Consider the following 17,858-nt stretch of genomic DNA (forward strand, 5'->3'; position numbering starts at 1 on the left):
ATGAAATCGGAACCATTTTCGGATTTTTTGTGTTCTGCGCAAAATCGCATCCCCCCCCCCATTTTATTCCATTAATTTAAATTGCATGACGATATTTTTTTGCCAAAACACTACATTGTAAAAAAAAATAAGCAAATAGAAAAAACATAGAAATAAAAAAATAATAATAATGTTAATGTTTTAAAATTTCTATGCAATTTAGATCATCAAACAAAACATGGAAATTCCTGTTGATAAATAATTATTCACTAAAAGTTGCAATTTAAAAGGAAATGTGCAAAAAATAATGTAATTAAATTATAGATATTAAATAAAATTTCTCTGTTCATTATATTTTATTTAATTATTGGATCACATTTTAATAATTTTTGTTTCCAATTTCTTGTTAAATAATTTAACATTTTTTTTTTACTAACTCGATGGAAAATATTTTTTTTTAAGATAAAGCAACAGCTTTAAAGTTATTATGCTCTTCAAATAACCTGTTATATTTCATATCTTTGGTAATTTTTGTTACTTCGTACAACAAATTGTCAAACAGTTTATGGCCTTTTTATTTTATCATTTTTATTATTAATTGGCATTATATATTTTTAAACATGTACTGCGTAAATTTTCTGTAATCCGCTTTACTGAATGGAAAAAAACTAAATACGTAATAAAAATTAGTCTATGTTTACGCAAAAAAAAAAATAATAAATAAATAATAATAAAATACATTTGCCTTTTTATTGCTTGCTTTTTCCTTTGCAAATTTCTTAGAAAAAACCAACGTTTCTTGGACTTATTTTTAAATGTTTCGAATAGAAATTCCACTAGTTTTCGGTAAGGACCGATTCGAGTTTCGAAGTCGAAAGAGAAATTCCATTCGCTCTTGGCGATAAATGTGATTCCGGAGCCAAAAAAGCGATAGGAGAGCGGTTTTCTTTTAGAAAAGCAATTCTGAGTATAGTATGCCTGCTGTCATCCTCCAATCGGAGGGCTTGGTTTAGCGCTACCGGGTCGGCGATTGGGTCGTGACGTGTTGGTCATTAATTTGAAGGGTGGCCAATAGAATGGGGGCGTCGACTAATGACTTGGCAAGCCGCCAGCCGTCAGGGTTTACATCGCCATCCATCAAGCGGCTGTCACGGCTGCCAATCACATTTGATTTATGTCAGCTTTTGTTGTCAGGGCGGTGCCAGGGAATGGTCGCAAATTGAGATTGGCCGATAAAGTGCTTTTAGCGGTTTCATCAAATATGGATTTTGAGGGGTAACTCGTTTATGATGAATGCTTTTTGAGCACTGCCAGCAGCTCTGAACAGAATTTAAATTTACATGAAATATTAAAGATAACTTAGGACATATTTTTTGGTTGAATTGGCAATCCATTTAAGTCTTACGGAGAATTAAGAAACAATTTTAAAGTTTCTATTTTTTGAAAATTACTCTTATATTTTCATGAGCAGGAGATAGGACTTAGATATTGAATGACTTTGAATATCGATACTTTATTTGTCATTGATGTATTGACCAGTTGTCATGGTCTCCGTATTTATTGCGGTACTCCTTTGTCAGATCGTGTCACGGGCCCCATCCATTTTTTATCACAAGGTATACTAAAATAACTCTCAATTACTTTTTTTTTCATCCCTGGCCTCTGTTCACTGCGAGTGCCCACCTGGGGAGGGGGGGATATGGCGCAGACTACGCCATTGGAATTTTTAGGGGGATTGTTTGGAGGGGTATATTTCTCTTCTTTGGGTGGGAGGGCACTTGCTCTAGAGGGCTCTTCGCGATATTTAGGGTCTGCCCTTGCTTTAGGGGGGGGGGGGGGACACCAATGCACATTACTCTCTAGCATATTAAAGCGACATACGCTTTGCAACAACGACTCTTTTTTTTTTTTAATCAATAGCGAACTTCGTTGTAGGCGGCTCGTTCGGGAGGGCAAGAGGGGCAACTGCCCCCTCATTTCCAAAAGTAAAGGGGCCTTGCTCCCTCACTTTTCGCAGCTAAAACTTTATGATTGATTAAGAATTTTTTTTATAGGCAGTGAAAGAAGGTAGTTACACCACGGCACGGGAAGGGGGGCGCAAGAGGTATCAGGGTGTCCGCTCTAAAAAAAATAACACTATGTCAAAATTTGAAAAAAAAAAAATCTTACAGGGGCACTTACAAATCTTGCGGAGGGAAGAGCGCACCGAAGTCTAAGTCTATGTACGCTAACTGTTTATAGGATAGATTGAGTTATTTTACGAAAGAAAAACTAAACATTCCAAATAAATGAACTTTTCTCATCATATTTCATAAGAATGGAACTTTTAACAAGAAGGCGAGAGTCTGCGGTGACCATCCGTCCCGATTTTTGATGCCATATTCCACATCAGTGGCGTAGCTAGACCCGACTTTCGGGGGGGGGTTACTTCTTATATATATATATATATATATATATATATATATATATATATATATATATATATATATATATATATATATATATATATATATATATATATGTGTGTGTGTGTGTGTGTGTGTGTGTGTAATCGCTTGGAATTTTTTCCTTTCTCTTCTCTCTTCTTTTTCTCTTTTTCTTTTTGAGACTAACTTTTCGGGGGGGGTTTTGTCCCCAAAACCCCCCCCCCCTTAGCTACGACCCTGTTCCACATTTTTAGAACTTATTAAATCAGTAATATTAAAAGCCAAATTTTACAACAAAAAGGAGGGGGGGAGTCAGCTTTAAGGACCACGCCTCCTAACCCCTACACTTCTTCTGCTGACCTCCCACTTACGCATCTTATCATTGTTATGAAGCTGAACACTAAAAGGAGGATCATTTCAAGGGGTCATTGGAGAACTTTTATGCGTATAAAATGCCGGTTTTGACCCTGAAGCTTCTTCCCCACGCTGTGTGACGGAGTGTGAATTTTTGAATATACTCATAAATCTCTATTAATTGAGATTCCAATATTGCTTTTCTTTTTTTTTTCGACATTGAAGGATTGTACGCGCATCAGAGAAATGTGATTGAGCTAATACGCAACGAATGTAATTATTTTACAAAATTTAGTGCGCAAAAATACTCTTTAAAGGGAGGGGGAAAGTTTTCAATTTGCCGAATGAAACTACGAATTTTACTGCATAATAAATCATGAGCACATGCATTTAATGAGAGAAACATTAATCACCATTATCTATATTTTTCAAAAATTACAGTTTCGCAATGCTGTCTGTATGATTCCCGAATCATCAGACAAAATTTGATAAAAATCATCAGACAAAATTTGTCGAATAAGAAATTTTTTGGGAGGTCGCAGTGACCTCCCATACGGGCTCACCTGCACACATACAAAGTTACTTGTACACATTTACATTTGTTAGACTGAAATTTTCTTTTGTCGAATCCATGGGATTTTTATATTACTGTATCATCGTAATTAGGAATGCATATATTATGGTTAAACTTATGATAGTCAAAATTTTTGCAAATTTTTGCTCTCACAATCTTGCATATTGTTAGTAAACGAACCAGGCTGGAATCAAGTTTTGTTATATACGTTAATGATAAGACGCAATTATCGTAGCTGCAGCTCATTTAAGCTATATTTTTAATTTAAAAAAAAAAGTGTTTTGAATCTTCATGCATTTAAAAAAAGATTTTAAAGTCTGCATCTCAAATTCATAGTTTTTAAATAGATTTTCAGCCACTCTCCTACAATGTAGAAAAGTATCTCCTACAATGTCTCCTAGAAAATGTAGTGAACTTAGAGAATGGTACTTTCAAATTTAAAGTAATTTTAAGTTCTGTTGGCTGCTGAAATCTGAAACTACAATAATGAATTGAAACATCAATCCATCAGAGCAACAGTAAGACATCCTATCCCAGGAACTGCTTTAAGGCTACGATTAATTTAAAAAAAAAAACAGTAAAATATAATTTAAAACTGCAAAATGACTTGAAGAGCATTTAAAGTACGCTCACTTCCCAGTTCGTTGTGTACTGAAGCAGGAAAGAGCGTTTTACAGAGACAGGTGACAGCAGATAATCGCATAGTCGGCGATGATGGGGTTCTACCGGAAAACGCATCAAATATCGTGTATAAATATCGCCAAGCCGCTATGCCTGCAGGGGCGTGCACGGGGAGGGGGGGAGAAGAGACACCTGTTGGCCCGGGCCTGAGCCTGAAGGGGCCCAATATTTTTAAAATGAGGGGTGAAATATAGGAGTAAAAAAATGACAGGGGGCCAGTAAAAGTCATTTGTGCAATCCCAAACTTTCTGTGCCCGCTCCTGTATCCCTGTATCTTGCACCTAATTTTTGACGATAAGTTTGGCGAGCATGGTAGTCAATTAATGACGTCACTTCCGTTTTAAATTGAAATTTTACCATAATCGTTCCAAAAGAGGAAACTGTTAAAAATGGCGGTCGGAAGTCCTTTCAAATTGCTCGAATTTTCGAAAATGTCCAAGAAAGCACCGTTTAGGAAAATAGTACGTATGTAATTTAATCAAATAAACTGGTTATTCAATTTGTTTGAACATAACATACAATACTGTACATGACGCTAAGATATGCAGTTTCATTTTTCAACAAAATTTAACAAAAATTACCTATATTATAATTTATTGAGCAAAAGGGAAAAGAAGGAAAACATTTACATTACTGTATATGTACTCTGTGAGGAACTATTAGACAGCAATTAAAATGAAAAAAATCGAATGAATTTCTGGAAAGTACACCGACTTCACAAAGAAAGATGAATAATTTCTATCAGGAAAAACTTGCTTGAACTCATGTTAAAAGGGACACTGAGAATTTTTAACTTTTGGTATTTGACGTTTTCGATTTTTGACTTCAGGATTTTTAACATTCTACTGTAAGAGGTATTGTGGCGAACCCGCATAAAAATTAGTAAGTCTTCAAACGGGTGGTGTCCCAACAGCTGACCTTTTCTTATGAACTAAAGTTTAACGTTATTATTGTATGAATGACCTCTAAAATATTCGAGACATGACCTCGAAAATCGGGACAGATGGCCAAAGTAGACTCCTTTCTTTCAATTTCAAGCTCCATGTAAAATAATAACTGGAGAAAAATATAAAACCCATACTTATTAAGTCAATTTATTTTTCTTTGAACACGTGTATAGATCAACTGCATCATTTTTTTTATTGATCGTTGATTTTGAACTTAGAAAAGTGGAGAGGCAAAACCCCTTAATTTCCCCGTCCTTGATGGGACAAATATTTCTTTGCAATGAACACTAATTTGCTATGTTACAAAACCGCAATTTCCGATTTAAATTAAGGGCGCAAACTTGTAAAAGCTTAACCAAATGAAATCTTCTATTTTGAAAACATCCCCCCTCCCCTCCTCCAAGTAACTTTACTACTTCAATCATAGGCGGCTAGTATGGGGGGGGGGGCAAGGATTCAACTGCTTAGTTCAACCCCTGAAATTGTTAATAATTATAAAGTGATTACATTTATCAAAAAGTTACAACAGCGTATACTAATATGCAACATGATACTAATTCAAATTTCATAAATTGTGATAAAAATAACAAAAAAAACATAAATAGATAAATAAATGCAAAGATCTTACATCATCACATGATTCAAAGATGTAACAGAAAATAATCTTACCGTAGAGGAAGACGAAAACAATTCTCAGAAAACGAATTCCAGAGTTTAGGTAAAGCTCTTAGAAAGAACGTCCCTAGACACAATATTGAATTTAAAGACCTTGTGCTGCCATCTATGGGCAAATACACGTTTTATTACGTTGCCCTACAAGTGCGTAAAAATCGGGGCTGCGGAGTCGGAGGAAAAATGGCTGACTCCAGCTCCGGTTCCAACTCCTTTGGACCCCAAAATCACACCGGCTCTGACTCCGACTCCGAAAGCATTAAAAGAGTTGCGGACTGAAAAGAATATGACCGCTTCCGACTCCGACTGTTGAAATTTTACGCCTTCGACTCCGACTCCATTACCCCAAAATCAGCTAGACTTCGACTCCACGGACCACATGAGAATATTTTTGACATCGTAAATGAAGTTACAGTGGGACAATAAAATTCCAAGTCCCTTTTGTTTAAAAATGTACTTATTTTTTTCTGGAAGCATTGTTATAAACCATAAGAAGAAATTACCTTTACCCTTTGATATTTATTCTGAGAGAGGGAAAAAAAATCCACAGTTCTGACTGGAGCCTTTTTTTTTTTTTGACAACTGCTGGAGGGGGGGGGGCCGAAAAATTCACTCTATTTTTGTGTTTTTTCGTTGAAACCTAATATTAAAAACTTGAAGGAAGATGGGTATGGGCGGAACGTAAAAGTTTTTGCCTCAAAATATTCACAGCACTGACTGGGGAACCCTATTTTTGCCAACTACTTGGGGCATCAAATTAATCCTATTATTGTGCTTTTCCGTTGAAACCTGACACAAAAATTTCAAGGAAAACGAGTAAGGATGGCAGTTTTAAGTTTTTGCCCCAAAAACCCACAGCAATGACTGGAAGTCATTTTCTTTTTCTTTTTCTTTTTTTTTGCCGACTGCTGGGAGCAACAAATTTACGTGATTTTTGTGCTTTTCTTCGTTGAAACCTGATATAAAAACCTGAAGGAAGAGGGGTAAGAGTGGCAGTTTCAAGTTTTTGCCCCGAAAAATCCTTAGCAATGACTGGAAGACTTTTTTTTTTTTGCCAACAAATGGGGGCAGCAAATTTACCATATTTTTGTACATTTTTTCTTTGAAACCTAATAGAAAAACTAGAAGAAAGATGGGTAAGGTTGGCAGTTTCAAATTTTGCCCCAAGTCAGAAAAATCAAAGATTTTGCACATTGAGAGATAAGCCTTCTTACGTGTAAAATCACCATAATAGATTTGGGTATATGCAGTGCGGTAGCTGGGAAAAAATATTTCGGGTAACTCATTTTGAGATTTGGGATGACTCACCAAAAGAAAGGAGATTTGAAATCGATTGGTATAAAATTTACATTATGTTATTGAGTTAAAAAAATAATATTTCAGGGAGCATGGTCCTAACTCTCCCGCTCCCCTCCCCCCTCAAAACAAAAACTACGGCACTGGTTATCAGTGTTAAACTCTAAAGTTAGATGGAGGTCGACCCCCCCCCCCAAAAAAAAAAAAAAACTCATTTCCCCTCATCAGAACTGTGACCTAAACTTCTCAAACTTTTCATTTCTTCTAAAAAATAAAAAAATTATTTGGAAACTGGAGGTAGCAAAAAAAAAAAAAAAAAGTGTAAATTATGTAATAATTATACATGACAGGGGTGCCCATCCCCCCTAAGCTCAATGGCGCAAAATCCCCCCCAAAAATTTTCTCGCTTTCGAATTGGGTTAAACATAACAGTTTTTAGAGTGTTTAATTTCAGGTCAAATTCACGGGGGGGGGGGGAGGGGGGAGCTCTAACAAATACCATTTTAACTGAAATGTTGTTGGATTGTTGACACGCCTTGCTTTCCCTAATTTTGAAACGTGGACCTTAAGTAAACAAATTTTGGGTACCCATGAATTTTGCTACACCTTTTTTTTTTTTTTCAAACGTATGAATGATTACAGGGACAACTTCCTGGCTTGGGATGGAGTCATTACAAGATGTATACAACATGAACCGTGAAACGGAAATTTATTGTCAATTAAATAGGGGGTCCTGGGAGTTTCTCCCCCAGAAAATTTTTGAAATTGTAATTTTAAAACCAGTTTTATGCGATCTCTGGTGATGTTAGGAAAATAAAAGGTTAGGTGGCCCCTTCCCGGTAATTTTTCAATATTGAAACTTTAAAAGCGCAATTGTAAATAGTCTACCGTTGTGTTAAGGAGGACTTTCCTTTGTTTTCAAAATTGTAGTTATAAAAACGCAGTTTTAGACTATCTGTGGTAATGTTACGGAAAGAAGAGATCCTAGGGCTCGCCCCTGGAAAATTTTCAAAATTAAGGTCTTGAAAACGTTATCTATGGTTGGGAGACAAGCAGTTTTCTGAAATTGAAGTTCTAAAATCGCAATTGTAGCCACCTTTGTGACGTTAAGAAAAAGAGTTTTCGAATGCTCTCCCGGAATTTTCTCGCTATTGAAGTCCTAAAAACCAAATTTAGGACGACTTTTTAATAATGTTAACGAGAGTGGGGAGGAGGGAGAGGGGCGTTCCTCTTAAATTTCCGAACTTGTAGCTTTAGAAACACTTTTGATATCTTGGATAATGTTAGTGGGAGGTGAATTTCGGTGCCATTCCCCCGGCAATTTTTTGAAATTGATACTCCAAAAACGCAATTCTAGACTTGTCTTTGATCGTGTTAAGGAAAGAGGGGGAATCAGGTGCTCTCTCCTATAAATGTTTCAAAATTGCATGACGAGAAACGCAGTTTTAGATGACTCTTGATAATAAAGAGGATGTCATTCTGGCGTTCAAATCTTCTGATCCAACTTTGAAATGGACACCAACTCCATGTCGTCTGTGATGCTCCTTTCAATGAAAAAGAGACACGGTCATTAAATTTTGGAAAGAGCACCAGGGCTGTCGCTATTTCAAAAAAACTGGGGGGGGGGGTTACGCTTTCTGCGGCCCCTTAATTTTTTCAAACGCATGTTCGAATGTGCAGGGAGAGAAGATTTGGCTTCTGGTTTAGCAGGGATAGTCATATTACTAGACCTTAGTGCTAGCAATATAAATAATCGTTAGGATAATATTCAATCAGAATTAGGGGGTGTCGGAGGGCTACCTTCTCGCATTATTTTGCAATTTGAAGGTATGAAAACGCAGTTTTAAACTATATTTTAAGTTTGGGAGGAAGGGGAGAAGAGTTCCAGAAGATAGCATCTCCCGATAATTTTTCCAAATTTAAGTTCCCAACACAATCGTACGTTATATTTAATTATGTTCAGAAGAGGGGTCCAGGGGCTCTCCCTCGGGAATTTTCAAGACTGTTATTTGAAAAACAGTTTTAGACGATCTATGACGATGTTAAGGGAGGAAGAGACTCGAGGTCATCATTCTATAATTTTTCAAAATGCAAACTTGAAGCACGCATTACCAATTGTGAATTATTTCTGATTGTGACACGTAAAGGGGGGTCGGGGGGCTCTCCCCCGAGAAAAATTTGAAAATTGTAGATCGAAAAATGCAGTTTAAGACAATCTATGGTGATACTAAGGGGATGAGAGATACGCCCTTCCCCATCGAAATTTTTTGAAATTTTGAAGTCTTAAAAACGCGATTGTAGACTTTTTTGTTAAAATTTAGTGCACCGCCAGTTTCTTGAAATCAAAGCTCCGGAAACGTAATTTAAGCCAACCTTCGATTAAAGGGGGAGGGAGTTTTGAAGGGGCTCGCGACCAGAAATGCTTCGTAAATGATGCACTAAAAGCGAGATTTAAGACATTTTTCGATGATGTTGGCGAGAGAGAGAGAGAGAGAGGTATTCTCTCGAAAAAAATTTCGATCCGTAGAAACCGCAGTTTTAGAAGATTTTTGTTAACGTTAATGGGTGGAGAGATTCGGAGTCCTCCCCCGGCAAATTTTCAAAATTGAAATTCAGTTAAAGTAATCGTAGACGATTTATTAATACTGTTAGAGGGATAGAAGGTTTTGGAGATCTCTCCCCTGAAATTTTTTCTAAATTGAAGCCTTAACAATGATACTTTTGAGGATCTCCGGTAATATTTGGAGGACGACAGTTTCGGAACAACTCAGGGAGTTTTTTTTTAAATTTAAGTCCAAAAGATGAAATTTATTCCACCTTGAATGAGGATGAATGATTAATTGAGAGGGCATTTCTCGGAGGTTACGTTGGGAGCACTCTCATGGTTTTTCGACGGTACCGTGGAGACACAGAACCCTTCCTGCCTAAACTAGCCTGAAATCGACTTCAGTTTCTAAAAACAGTTCGTGAGGGCACATTGAACCCCCGGCCACTATTAGTTCCATCGTTGTCAAATAATGCCTAAAATACGTTTTTGGGACTTTAATTTCTAAAAAATTCCGGAGGAGAACTGCTTGGCTTATGTAACTTTTTACCGCACCAGGGCACACCCATCAATCGTCGAGGTGAGGTGGGCAAAAGTCTATAGTTGTATTTTTCAGATATTATTATCGAAAAATATCCGTAAGATCCGCCGAAGCTTCTCATAATCGTTAACACGTCACCAAAAATAGTATAAAATTGCGCTTTTAGAAACATACGCTTGGGAGCCCCAAAACCCTTCCTTTCTAAAAAATAGCCTATAATGGATTTTAGTTCTGAAAAATATTTCGGTTTGGAATATTTTCACGTTTCTCCTATTGTTTTTAAATATAGCCAAAAAATGGGTTTTTGAAACAATAGTGCCGAGAAATTACCGGAGGAAAGCCGCCAGATCCCCTACAGTCACCAAAGACAGCCTAAATTTGCATTTTAAACTTCAATTGCGAAAACCTTCGATGGGAGACGATTGAAACTCCCACTCTCTAGTAACGTCAACAAAAGTAACCCAAAATTGCGTGTTTAAAACTTCAGTTTCGGAAAATTTTCGGGAATAGCGCCGATCCTTCTTACGCTACGGTCACAAAAAATAGCTTCAAACTGATTTCAATTTTGAAAGAATTTTAGGAAAGAACATCAACATTACTATCTCCTTATACCCGACTCTTTTATCCTTGCAACCGAACACAACTAAAGATTAACTAAAACTATTTTTCATAAGCCAATTTCGATAATTTTCTTGGAGCAATCGCCCCTCCCCTGATTCCTCCCCTCCGCTTCCCCCTCCTCCGTTCTTCCTCTGATGTCACAGAAGACAGACTATAAAATGCGTTTTTAAGACTAGTAAATTTTGGTATTTATTGCTTTCTTCAAAAATATAAATTGTACCTAAGGAGTTTCTTAATATAAAACTTTTCTTCTTTTTTATAGGTTCATCATTCTTCTGTTTTTTTCCCTTTCTTTTTTAAATTGGAACTTGGTATAGAAATTTGAAGAAAGATTTATACGGACGTTAAAGATTAGTCAAAATATGCGAATTACTCTTGAGGAGCGGCGCAAAAGTCTTTGCACGCGGGCGGCCGACACCCTAGGATCGGCCCTGTGTTCAGAAGAGGGGGTACAGGGGCTTTCTCTTGGGAATTTTCAAGACTGTTATTTGAAAAAGACAGTTTTAGACGATCTATGGTGATGTTAAGGGAGGAAGAGATTCGAGGTCATCGTTCTATAATTTTTCAAAATGCAAACTTGAAGCACGCATTCCCAATTGTGAATTATTTCTGATTATGACACGTAAAGGGGGGCTCTCTCCCGTGAAAAATTTGAGAATTGTCGATCGAAAATGCAGTTTTAGACGATCTATGGTGATATTAAGGGGATAAAAGTTGCGCCCCCCCCCCCCCCCCATCGAAATTGTTTGAAATTTTGAAGTCTTAAAAACGCGATGCAGACTTTTTCTGTAAAAATTTAGTGCAACGCCAGTTTCTTGAAATGAAAGCTCCGAAAACGTAATTTAAGTCAACCTTGATGAAAGCGGAGGGGACTTTTGAAGGGGCTCGCGACCAGAAATATTTCGTAATTGAAGCACTAAAAGCGAGATTTAAGACATTTTTCGATGATGTTGGCGAGAGAGAGAGGTAATCTCTCGAAAAAAAATCGATCCGTAGAAACCGCAGTTTTAGAAGATTTTTGTTAGTTAGTGGGTGGAGAGATTCGGAGTCTTCCCCTTCAAAATTGAAATTCAATGAAAGCAATTGTGGTCAATTTATTAATACTGTTACAGGAGTAGAAGGTTTTGGAGATCTCTCCTCCGAAAAATTTTCTAAATTGAAGCCTTAACAATGAAATTTTTGAGGATCTTCGGTAATATTTGGAGGACGACAGTTTCGGGACAACTCAGGTAGTTTTTTTTTTTTTTTTAAATTAAAGTCTAAAAGACGAAATTTATTCGACCTTGAATGAGGATGAATGATTAATTGAGAGGGCGTTTCTCGGAGGTTACGTTGAGAGGTCTCTCATGGTTTTTCGAAATTGCAGTCCTAAATACTCAGGTGTAGGCCATCTTTAATGACGTTAGGCTAAAGGATGGGGTTTGAGAACATTTTTCCGGGATTTTTTCAAAACCTGAATTTTAAAAACTCACTTTCAGGTCAGCTTTGGGGACGTAAAAAGAAGGGTTTTGAGTTCGCCACGATTCCTTTCAGTTTGGCTACGTCCCTCCTACCTTCATTGTCAATTTTAATTACTGATAAACATATTGTGGTAATATTTACTTCCAATTTTCCTTCGCCAAACACGATTATTTTTGCTCGGATTTTCCATAATAAAACTTTTAATTATCCCCCTAATATTTTTGCTTTCTTGCAATACATGCGTTTGCGGCCTTGGAAAAGGACTTTTTTAAAGGACTTTAACATTTTGAAAGATGTGGTAATTTTCTGCGATACCTTAGATCTCTATTCCACTTCATTTTATTTTAAATATGCCACCTGCATCTCTGCTTGATTTAGCTGCGACTTAATTACGATTTTTACATTCAAAAATTTAGAACTTTTGGTGTGAGTATTTATTACAATACATTGATTCTCTCTTTGCATTTAACTATTTTATTATTTTTTTCCTCCCTATTTCGCATTTATTTCGGCGACCCATACATTTTTCTCCACTTAGTAATGATTTTCAGGACAATATTTTTCATCAAAAAAAAAAAAAAAAAAAACCATATAGGAATGTTTCGGCGAACCGTATCCTATGGGCTGTTCTAATGAAGCTGTCCTATTTATTTATGTTTTTTTTTTCTTTTTTTTTTTTTTTTTAAACTGAAGAACCATAAAGCAGAATTTTGTATAACCAGGGCACAGTCGAGAGACAAGGCGTGCACCATGTTAGTTTTGTCGCCTTTACTCCCTCCCATTATACTAGTTTTACTCTCTGCACAATACTTTAATTTGAGTCAAGCCCATAGTTTCCGACTAGGCAGACATACCTACTTTGCGGCCTAGTGAAGAGTGTAACTGAACTGAATACTTTTTTTTTGGTTAATAAAAATGTTTGAAGCGTACATTTCCGCGACTCTTAATAAAAGAGAATCATGGATGTTCCCAAATTGTATTTTAAGATTACATTTTCCATTCAAATTTTACAGAAAAAATACTTTTTGTTACTATTATTTTAATTGTTCATTTATAATTACCATTTTAATTTTTTAAAACAGCGAAAAGTTTCCCTTTCTCTTTTGTTTTCATCGCTAAAATGAAATTGGCGGCCCCACTTCTGAAAAACTGGGAGGTGTAGCACCCCCCCCCCCCCCCCGTCTTGGCGACGGCCCTGAAGAGAATGTGAAAAAAGTATTATTAATGCATCTATTTCTTGTTCAGTAAGTTTAAATATTTTTTGTTTCTAAAATTCAAGAATTTCATGTTCTAAAGAAAAAAATGTTCTGGAAAAAAAAAATCCCCCCCAAAAATTTTGATGGCGCAACTTGCGCCATAATCCCCCCTTGTGGGCACCCCTGATACATGACGTTATTCTGCTGTGTTTAAAGCATGCAAAAATGCATAAGACACAGAAGTCTGAAAATATTTTTAAATTCTCATGGATTTTTATTGAAACTTCGTAAATGTGCTTTTGATTTTAGTGAAAAAAAACTTAGTAAATCACAGATTTAATTGTGGAGATGGAGATTTTCAGTAGAGAACTTTTCCGTATCATTCAATTTACATTTACAGATGTAATTAAGATTAAAGATGAACTAAAGTATGCCTATAATATAGCATTGATGCATATTTATGTACATTCAAATTTCAGGGGATGCACTGTTTAAAGCAAAAATTTTTCATCCCCCGATTACAGGAAAAGCCTCAAAACAAAAGCCGAAATTTTATTCGTTTATATTCGAGAAAAAAATGGCAACAGATCTTTTTTCTCAGTGATTTTCTTCATGCTACAAATTTTAATAAAAGCAATGTTCAAAAATGACCGTGATCAACAATGAATTTTTGATTGAAGGCTTACCTACATTTTTGCATGAAATTAGTTAAAAACGCTTTTATTCGCGTTCTAATTACCTCGAACAGTTTCATTTGATGCAGAAAAATCAGAGGTTTCCATGGACATTTTATCATAATTTTTGCGATTTTTAATTTGCATTTTTCCGCCCTCATATTATAGAAAGGCGTCATTTTCGGGTCCTAAAATTGAAATGCGAACGGTACGGTTCTTTTTTGGTGTTTGAAAACCCCCCTACGTTCTTTTTCGGGTGACCAATTACCTCCCTGCCAGATTTGGTCAAGATCCGACGTTGTTTGGGGATATTTTGATGGTTGACATTTTAACCCTAACTCTAGTGGATTAACACTAAACTCCAGTAGATAATGTTCATTGTTGACCACTTTTTCGTTTCTTCATTCTCCTAAAAGGACAGTCTTACTAGGAAAACAGTTAAAATATCGAATCCAGTTCAGCCTCGTCAAAGTAAGCATTTCCCTGCATGTCAAACTTCACCAAAAAATATTATCAAATTAACATGTCATGGAGAGAGTTTCTTTATTGATGACGTCAGGAGCGTTACTTGATCACTCGCTATTATACAATATGAGGATTACTTTTATTTCTAACATTTCATACAGCACTTTCAAATACTACTTAACTTACGTCAACGAAAGTATTATCTTTTAAAAGACTTATTCTAAGTATAAGAATCTTAGACGTCTCGTCTGAGACTAACCCGAAAAGTTTCTGATATCAACAGCTTAACTTTTCCTGCGTTTGTAAAAAATTTAATCATGGTCAGAAATCGGTCAAGTTTTCCAAAGACATTTTTTCTAAGCAGATTTCCGCCTTATACCAAGTCTGGCAAGGTAGTTTTTTTTTTTTTTTCATTGAATCCCGTATTTTAGAAACTTCATTTTATTCAGTCAATAACCTCGTCTGCTTCGGAGGCAAGGCCACCCAGAGAGCCTGGCGAGGGGGGAAATCTCAGTTTAGAGGAAAGAAATGATTGTTCGTGAATTGGATGCGTGTCGCACACTATTAGCGTTACCCCCAGGTGTGTGGAATGATTCTTTTATGCACACGCGCGCTCACACATCCCCATCCCATACCTTCCTTCCTTCCGAACCACTTCGTTTGGGAATGTTTGGCGGTGGTTGAAAGTTCAAATTTGGAATAAATCACACGCTAATGAGGATATTATTAACACTCATTGCAATCTGTCATGTCCGATGGAGCAACGTCTGTTATTTCTCAAGAAGGTGTAACAATTCTCTGACGAGCTAAGTTGACTTCGCTTATAACGAACTGGTATGGAACCAGACAATTAGTACATTATAACCGAATCACGTTAAGAGCAGCATTGTTAGATAAATGGTGCATAATAGCCAGGGTCCGATTTATATATCAGGGGACCCAAGACTTTTGAACAAGATTTTTGGGGAACCTTGAATTGAAACTTAACAATTTCAGCATTTGGATGGAACAATTTTAGCCATTGACAAAAACAATTTTTGCCATTTGGGCTAAACCAACTTAAAGAGTGGGAGCCCTAGGCCACGGCCTATTCAGTAAGCAGCCCCTGGTAATACCATTGGCACTTATATGCACTTTAAATTGTTTGTTTTCCTCAACAGAAAGTAAAAACGCAAGCGTGCTTATTATGTTTATCGTTCGTTAGAAATATAAACTTATTTTGAGAAAATAATGCACTAAAACAATATTTCTCACATATATAATCGAATTTTACATGACTGCCCAAATTAGGAATTTCTGCGAAAGTCTCAACCATTTTTGAGGCGATTATAAGCGAAAATATTTAAATTAAATTCATCACTCACTGCTTATTTATTTAGGCTGATTATAACTAGCACTGACGTTCACAAAACTCAAACCGCTTTGAAGCGATTAGTGCGGAAAAACAAGTAAGTGCTTGTGTTCGTTTAGGTTCTCTTGCATACCAAATTTTCTCCGAATCCTCTTATTATTTTTTTCTTGCATTAACTTCCTAAAAAAAAAAAGAGGTAGTAACAAATCACACATTTTAAGAGAATTGTGTTTTTTTTTTAAATTCTTAAGCTAAAAGTATGTGATTATGTATATTTCTACGTGATATAGTGCAAAGTAGGGGACAGGAGGATCAACTGACCCTGAAGCAATAAAACTATGTTTATACATACATCCAAGCTTGCTTATTTTTTTATCCCCCCCCCCTAAATGTTTCGCGCTATATCACTGCGTGATAAATTAGCGCAGCTACAGAACTCCGCTTGACGTCATAACTCCTCCCCCTCAGCAGTATCGCAGTCAGAAATTAATTTCTGGGTGGGGTTTTTAATCATAAACGCTCTAATCTTTACCTTTATCTTTATCTTCACTAATAATAAAGCTGAAAGTCTCTCTGTCCGGATCTCTCTCTGTCTGTCAGGATCTCTGTGACGCGCATAGCGCCTAGACCGTTCGGCCGATTTTCATGAAATTGGCACAAAGTTAGTTTGTAGCATGGGGGTGTGCACCTCGAAGCGATTTTCGAAAATTCGATGTGGTTCTTTTTCTATTCCAATTTTAAGAACAAAATTCTCATAAGATGAACGAGTAAATTACCAAATTATCATAACGTGGAACCGTAACATGGGCACAAGCCAATTGGCGAGAAAATTCATCACACATTATTTGTAAATATATAGACGAACCAAAATAGCTTTTAATTTTCTATTACGGGCAAAGCCGTGCGGGTACCACTAGTATGTATATAAACTACCTCATTAGGATTGTCAATATATGCCAAAACCAAGGGTTCTAGGAGAGGTTTTTAACTCGAAAACTGCCCCCAGGCTGCGCCACTGCCTCAGCAGTCTCTGGTTGTGAAATATCTATTTAGAGACAGTTTGAAGGAACAGACGTGACGTGACCAGAGCCTGCTTACTGAAGAATAGGCCAAGGGCCCCGGCTTTTTAGGCTCCCCAAATTGCTAAAATTGCTTTAGCTAAAGACTAAATTGTTAGATTTGGCAACGGGGGGCGCCCAAAAACTGTTTGGCCAAGGACCTTCCAAAATATTTTAATCGGGCCCTGGTTGTGACATTATTCCGAAGTGTAATAATGCTGCCGATTTTTGGTTCCTGAAATAGATGCATTTAAATATCTTTACTTCTGCTGGAATTTATCTTAAAAATGCGTGTTAGTTCTTGTACTTTTTCTGTATAACTCAGAACAGAGGTTCAAAGTTTCAGTTAACTTATCCCTCATCCCTGTGGACTAGGTGTTTGTCTGTTCTGCACTGCAGGTTCTTTCTTGCGGATTTAGTCCTGGATTAACTCATCTGTTTGGCGACGCACTGATGCAAATGAACCCCAATAGCTCTGTTTCATTGAGATTGAGAACAATCTCCACCCACTGTCAAAAGCAGGATTAGGGAACATAAAACTACTCAACGACCCTGATCAACACGCCCTCTTCAGTAAAAGAACCACGCGATACGCACAGTAAAAATCTGTCAACTTACTTTAGCTTTGGAAAAGGAACAAATAAAGGTACCGCCATTTTCTCCCATCTTCTGAGGATGGGTAATACCAATACGCGTGACCAATACACATGACTGGATTCTTTTATCATTGCTATCAGGAACACAGGACCTGACATGTAGGAGCGAAGGTGAGGATGCTCTGAAGGAGGTTTACTTTACAACACCTGTCACTTGCTTCCCTGCATGGTCTATCTGAATCGAATCTTCTTTTATTTGGCTGTTTGCTATTGGGAAAGAAAAGTGGTGTTCTGTTTCTGGAGTTGATGGCTATCTCTTGGGTCTTTGGAATCTCTTTAAAAGGAAGAGGGAAAAACGAAAACATTTAGTCATTTTGTTCAAAAAAAACTAGGTTCTTTGCCTAAAACATTGTTATCTAAA

The sequence above is a fragment of the Uloborus diversus genome, chromosome 5 (genome assembly GCF_026930045.1).
Source record: "Uloborus diversus isolate 005 chromosome 5, Udiv.v.3.1, whole genome shotgun sequence".
NCBI classification, from domain to species: domain Eukaryota; kingdom Metazoa; phylum Arthropoda; class Arachnida; order Araneae; family Uloboridae; genus Uloborus; species Uloborus diversus.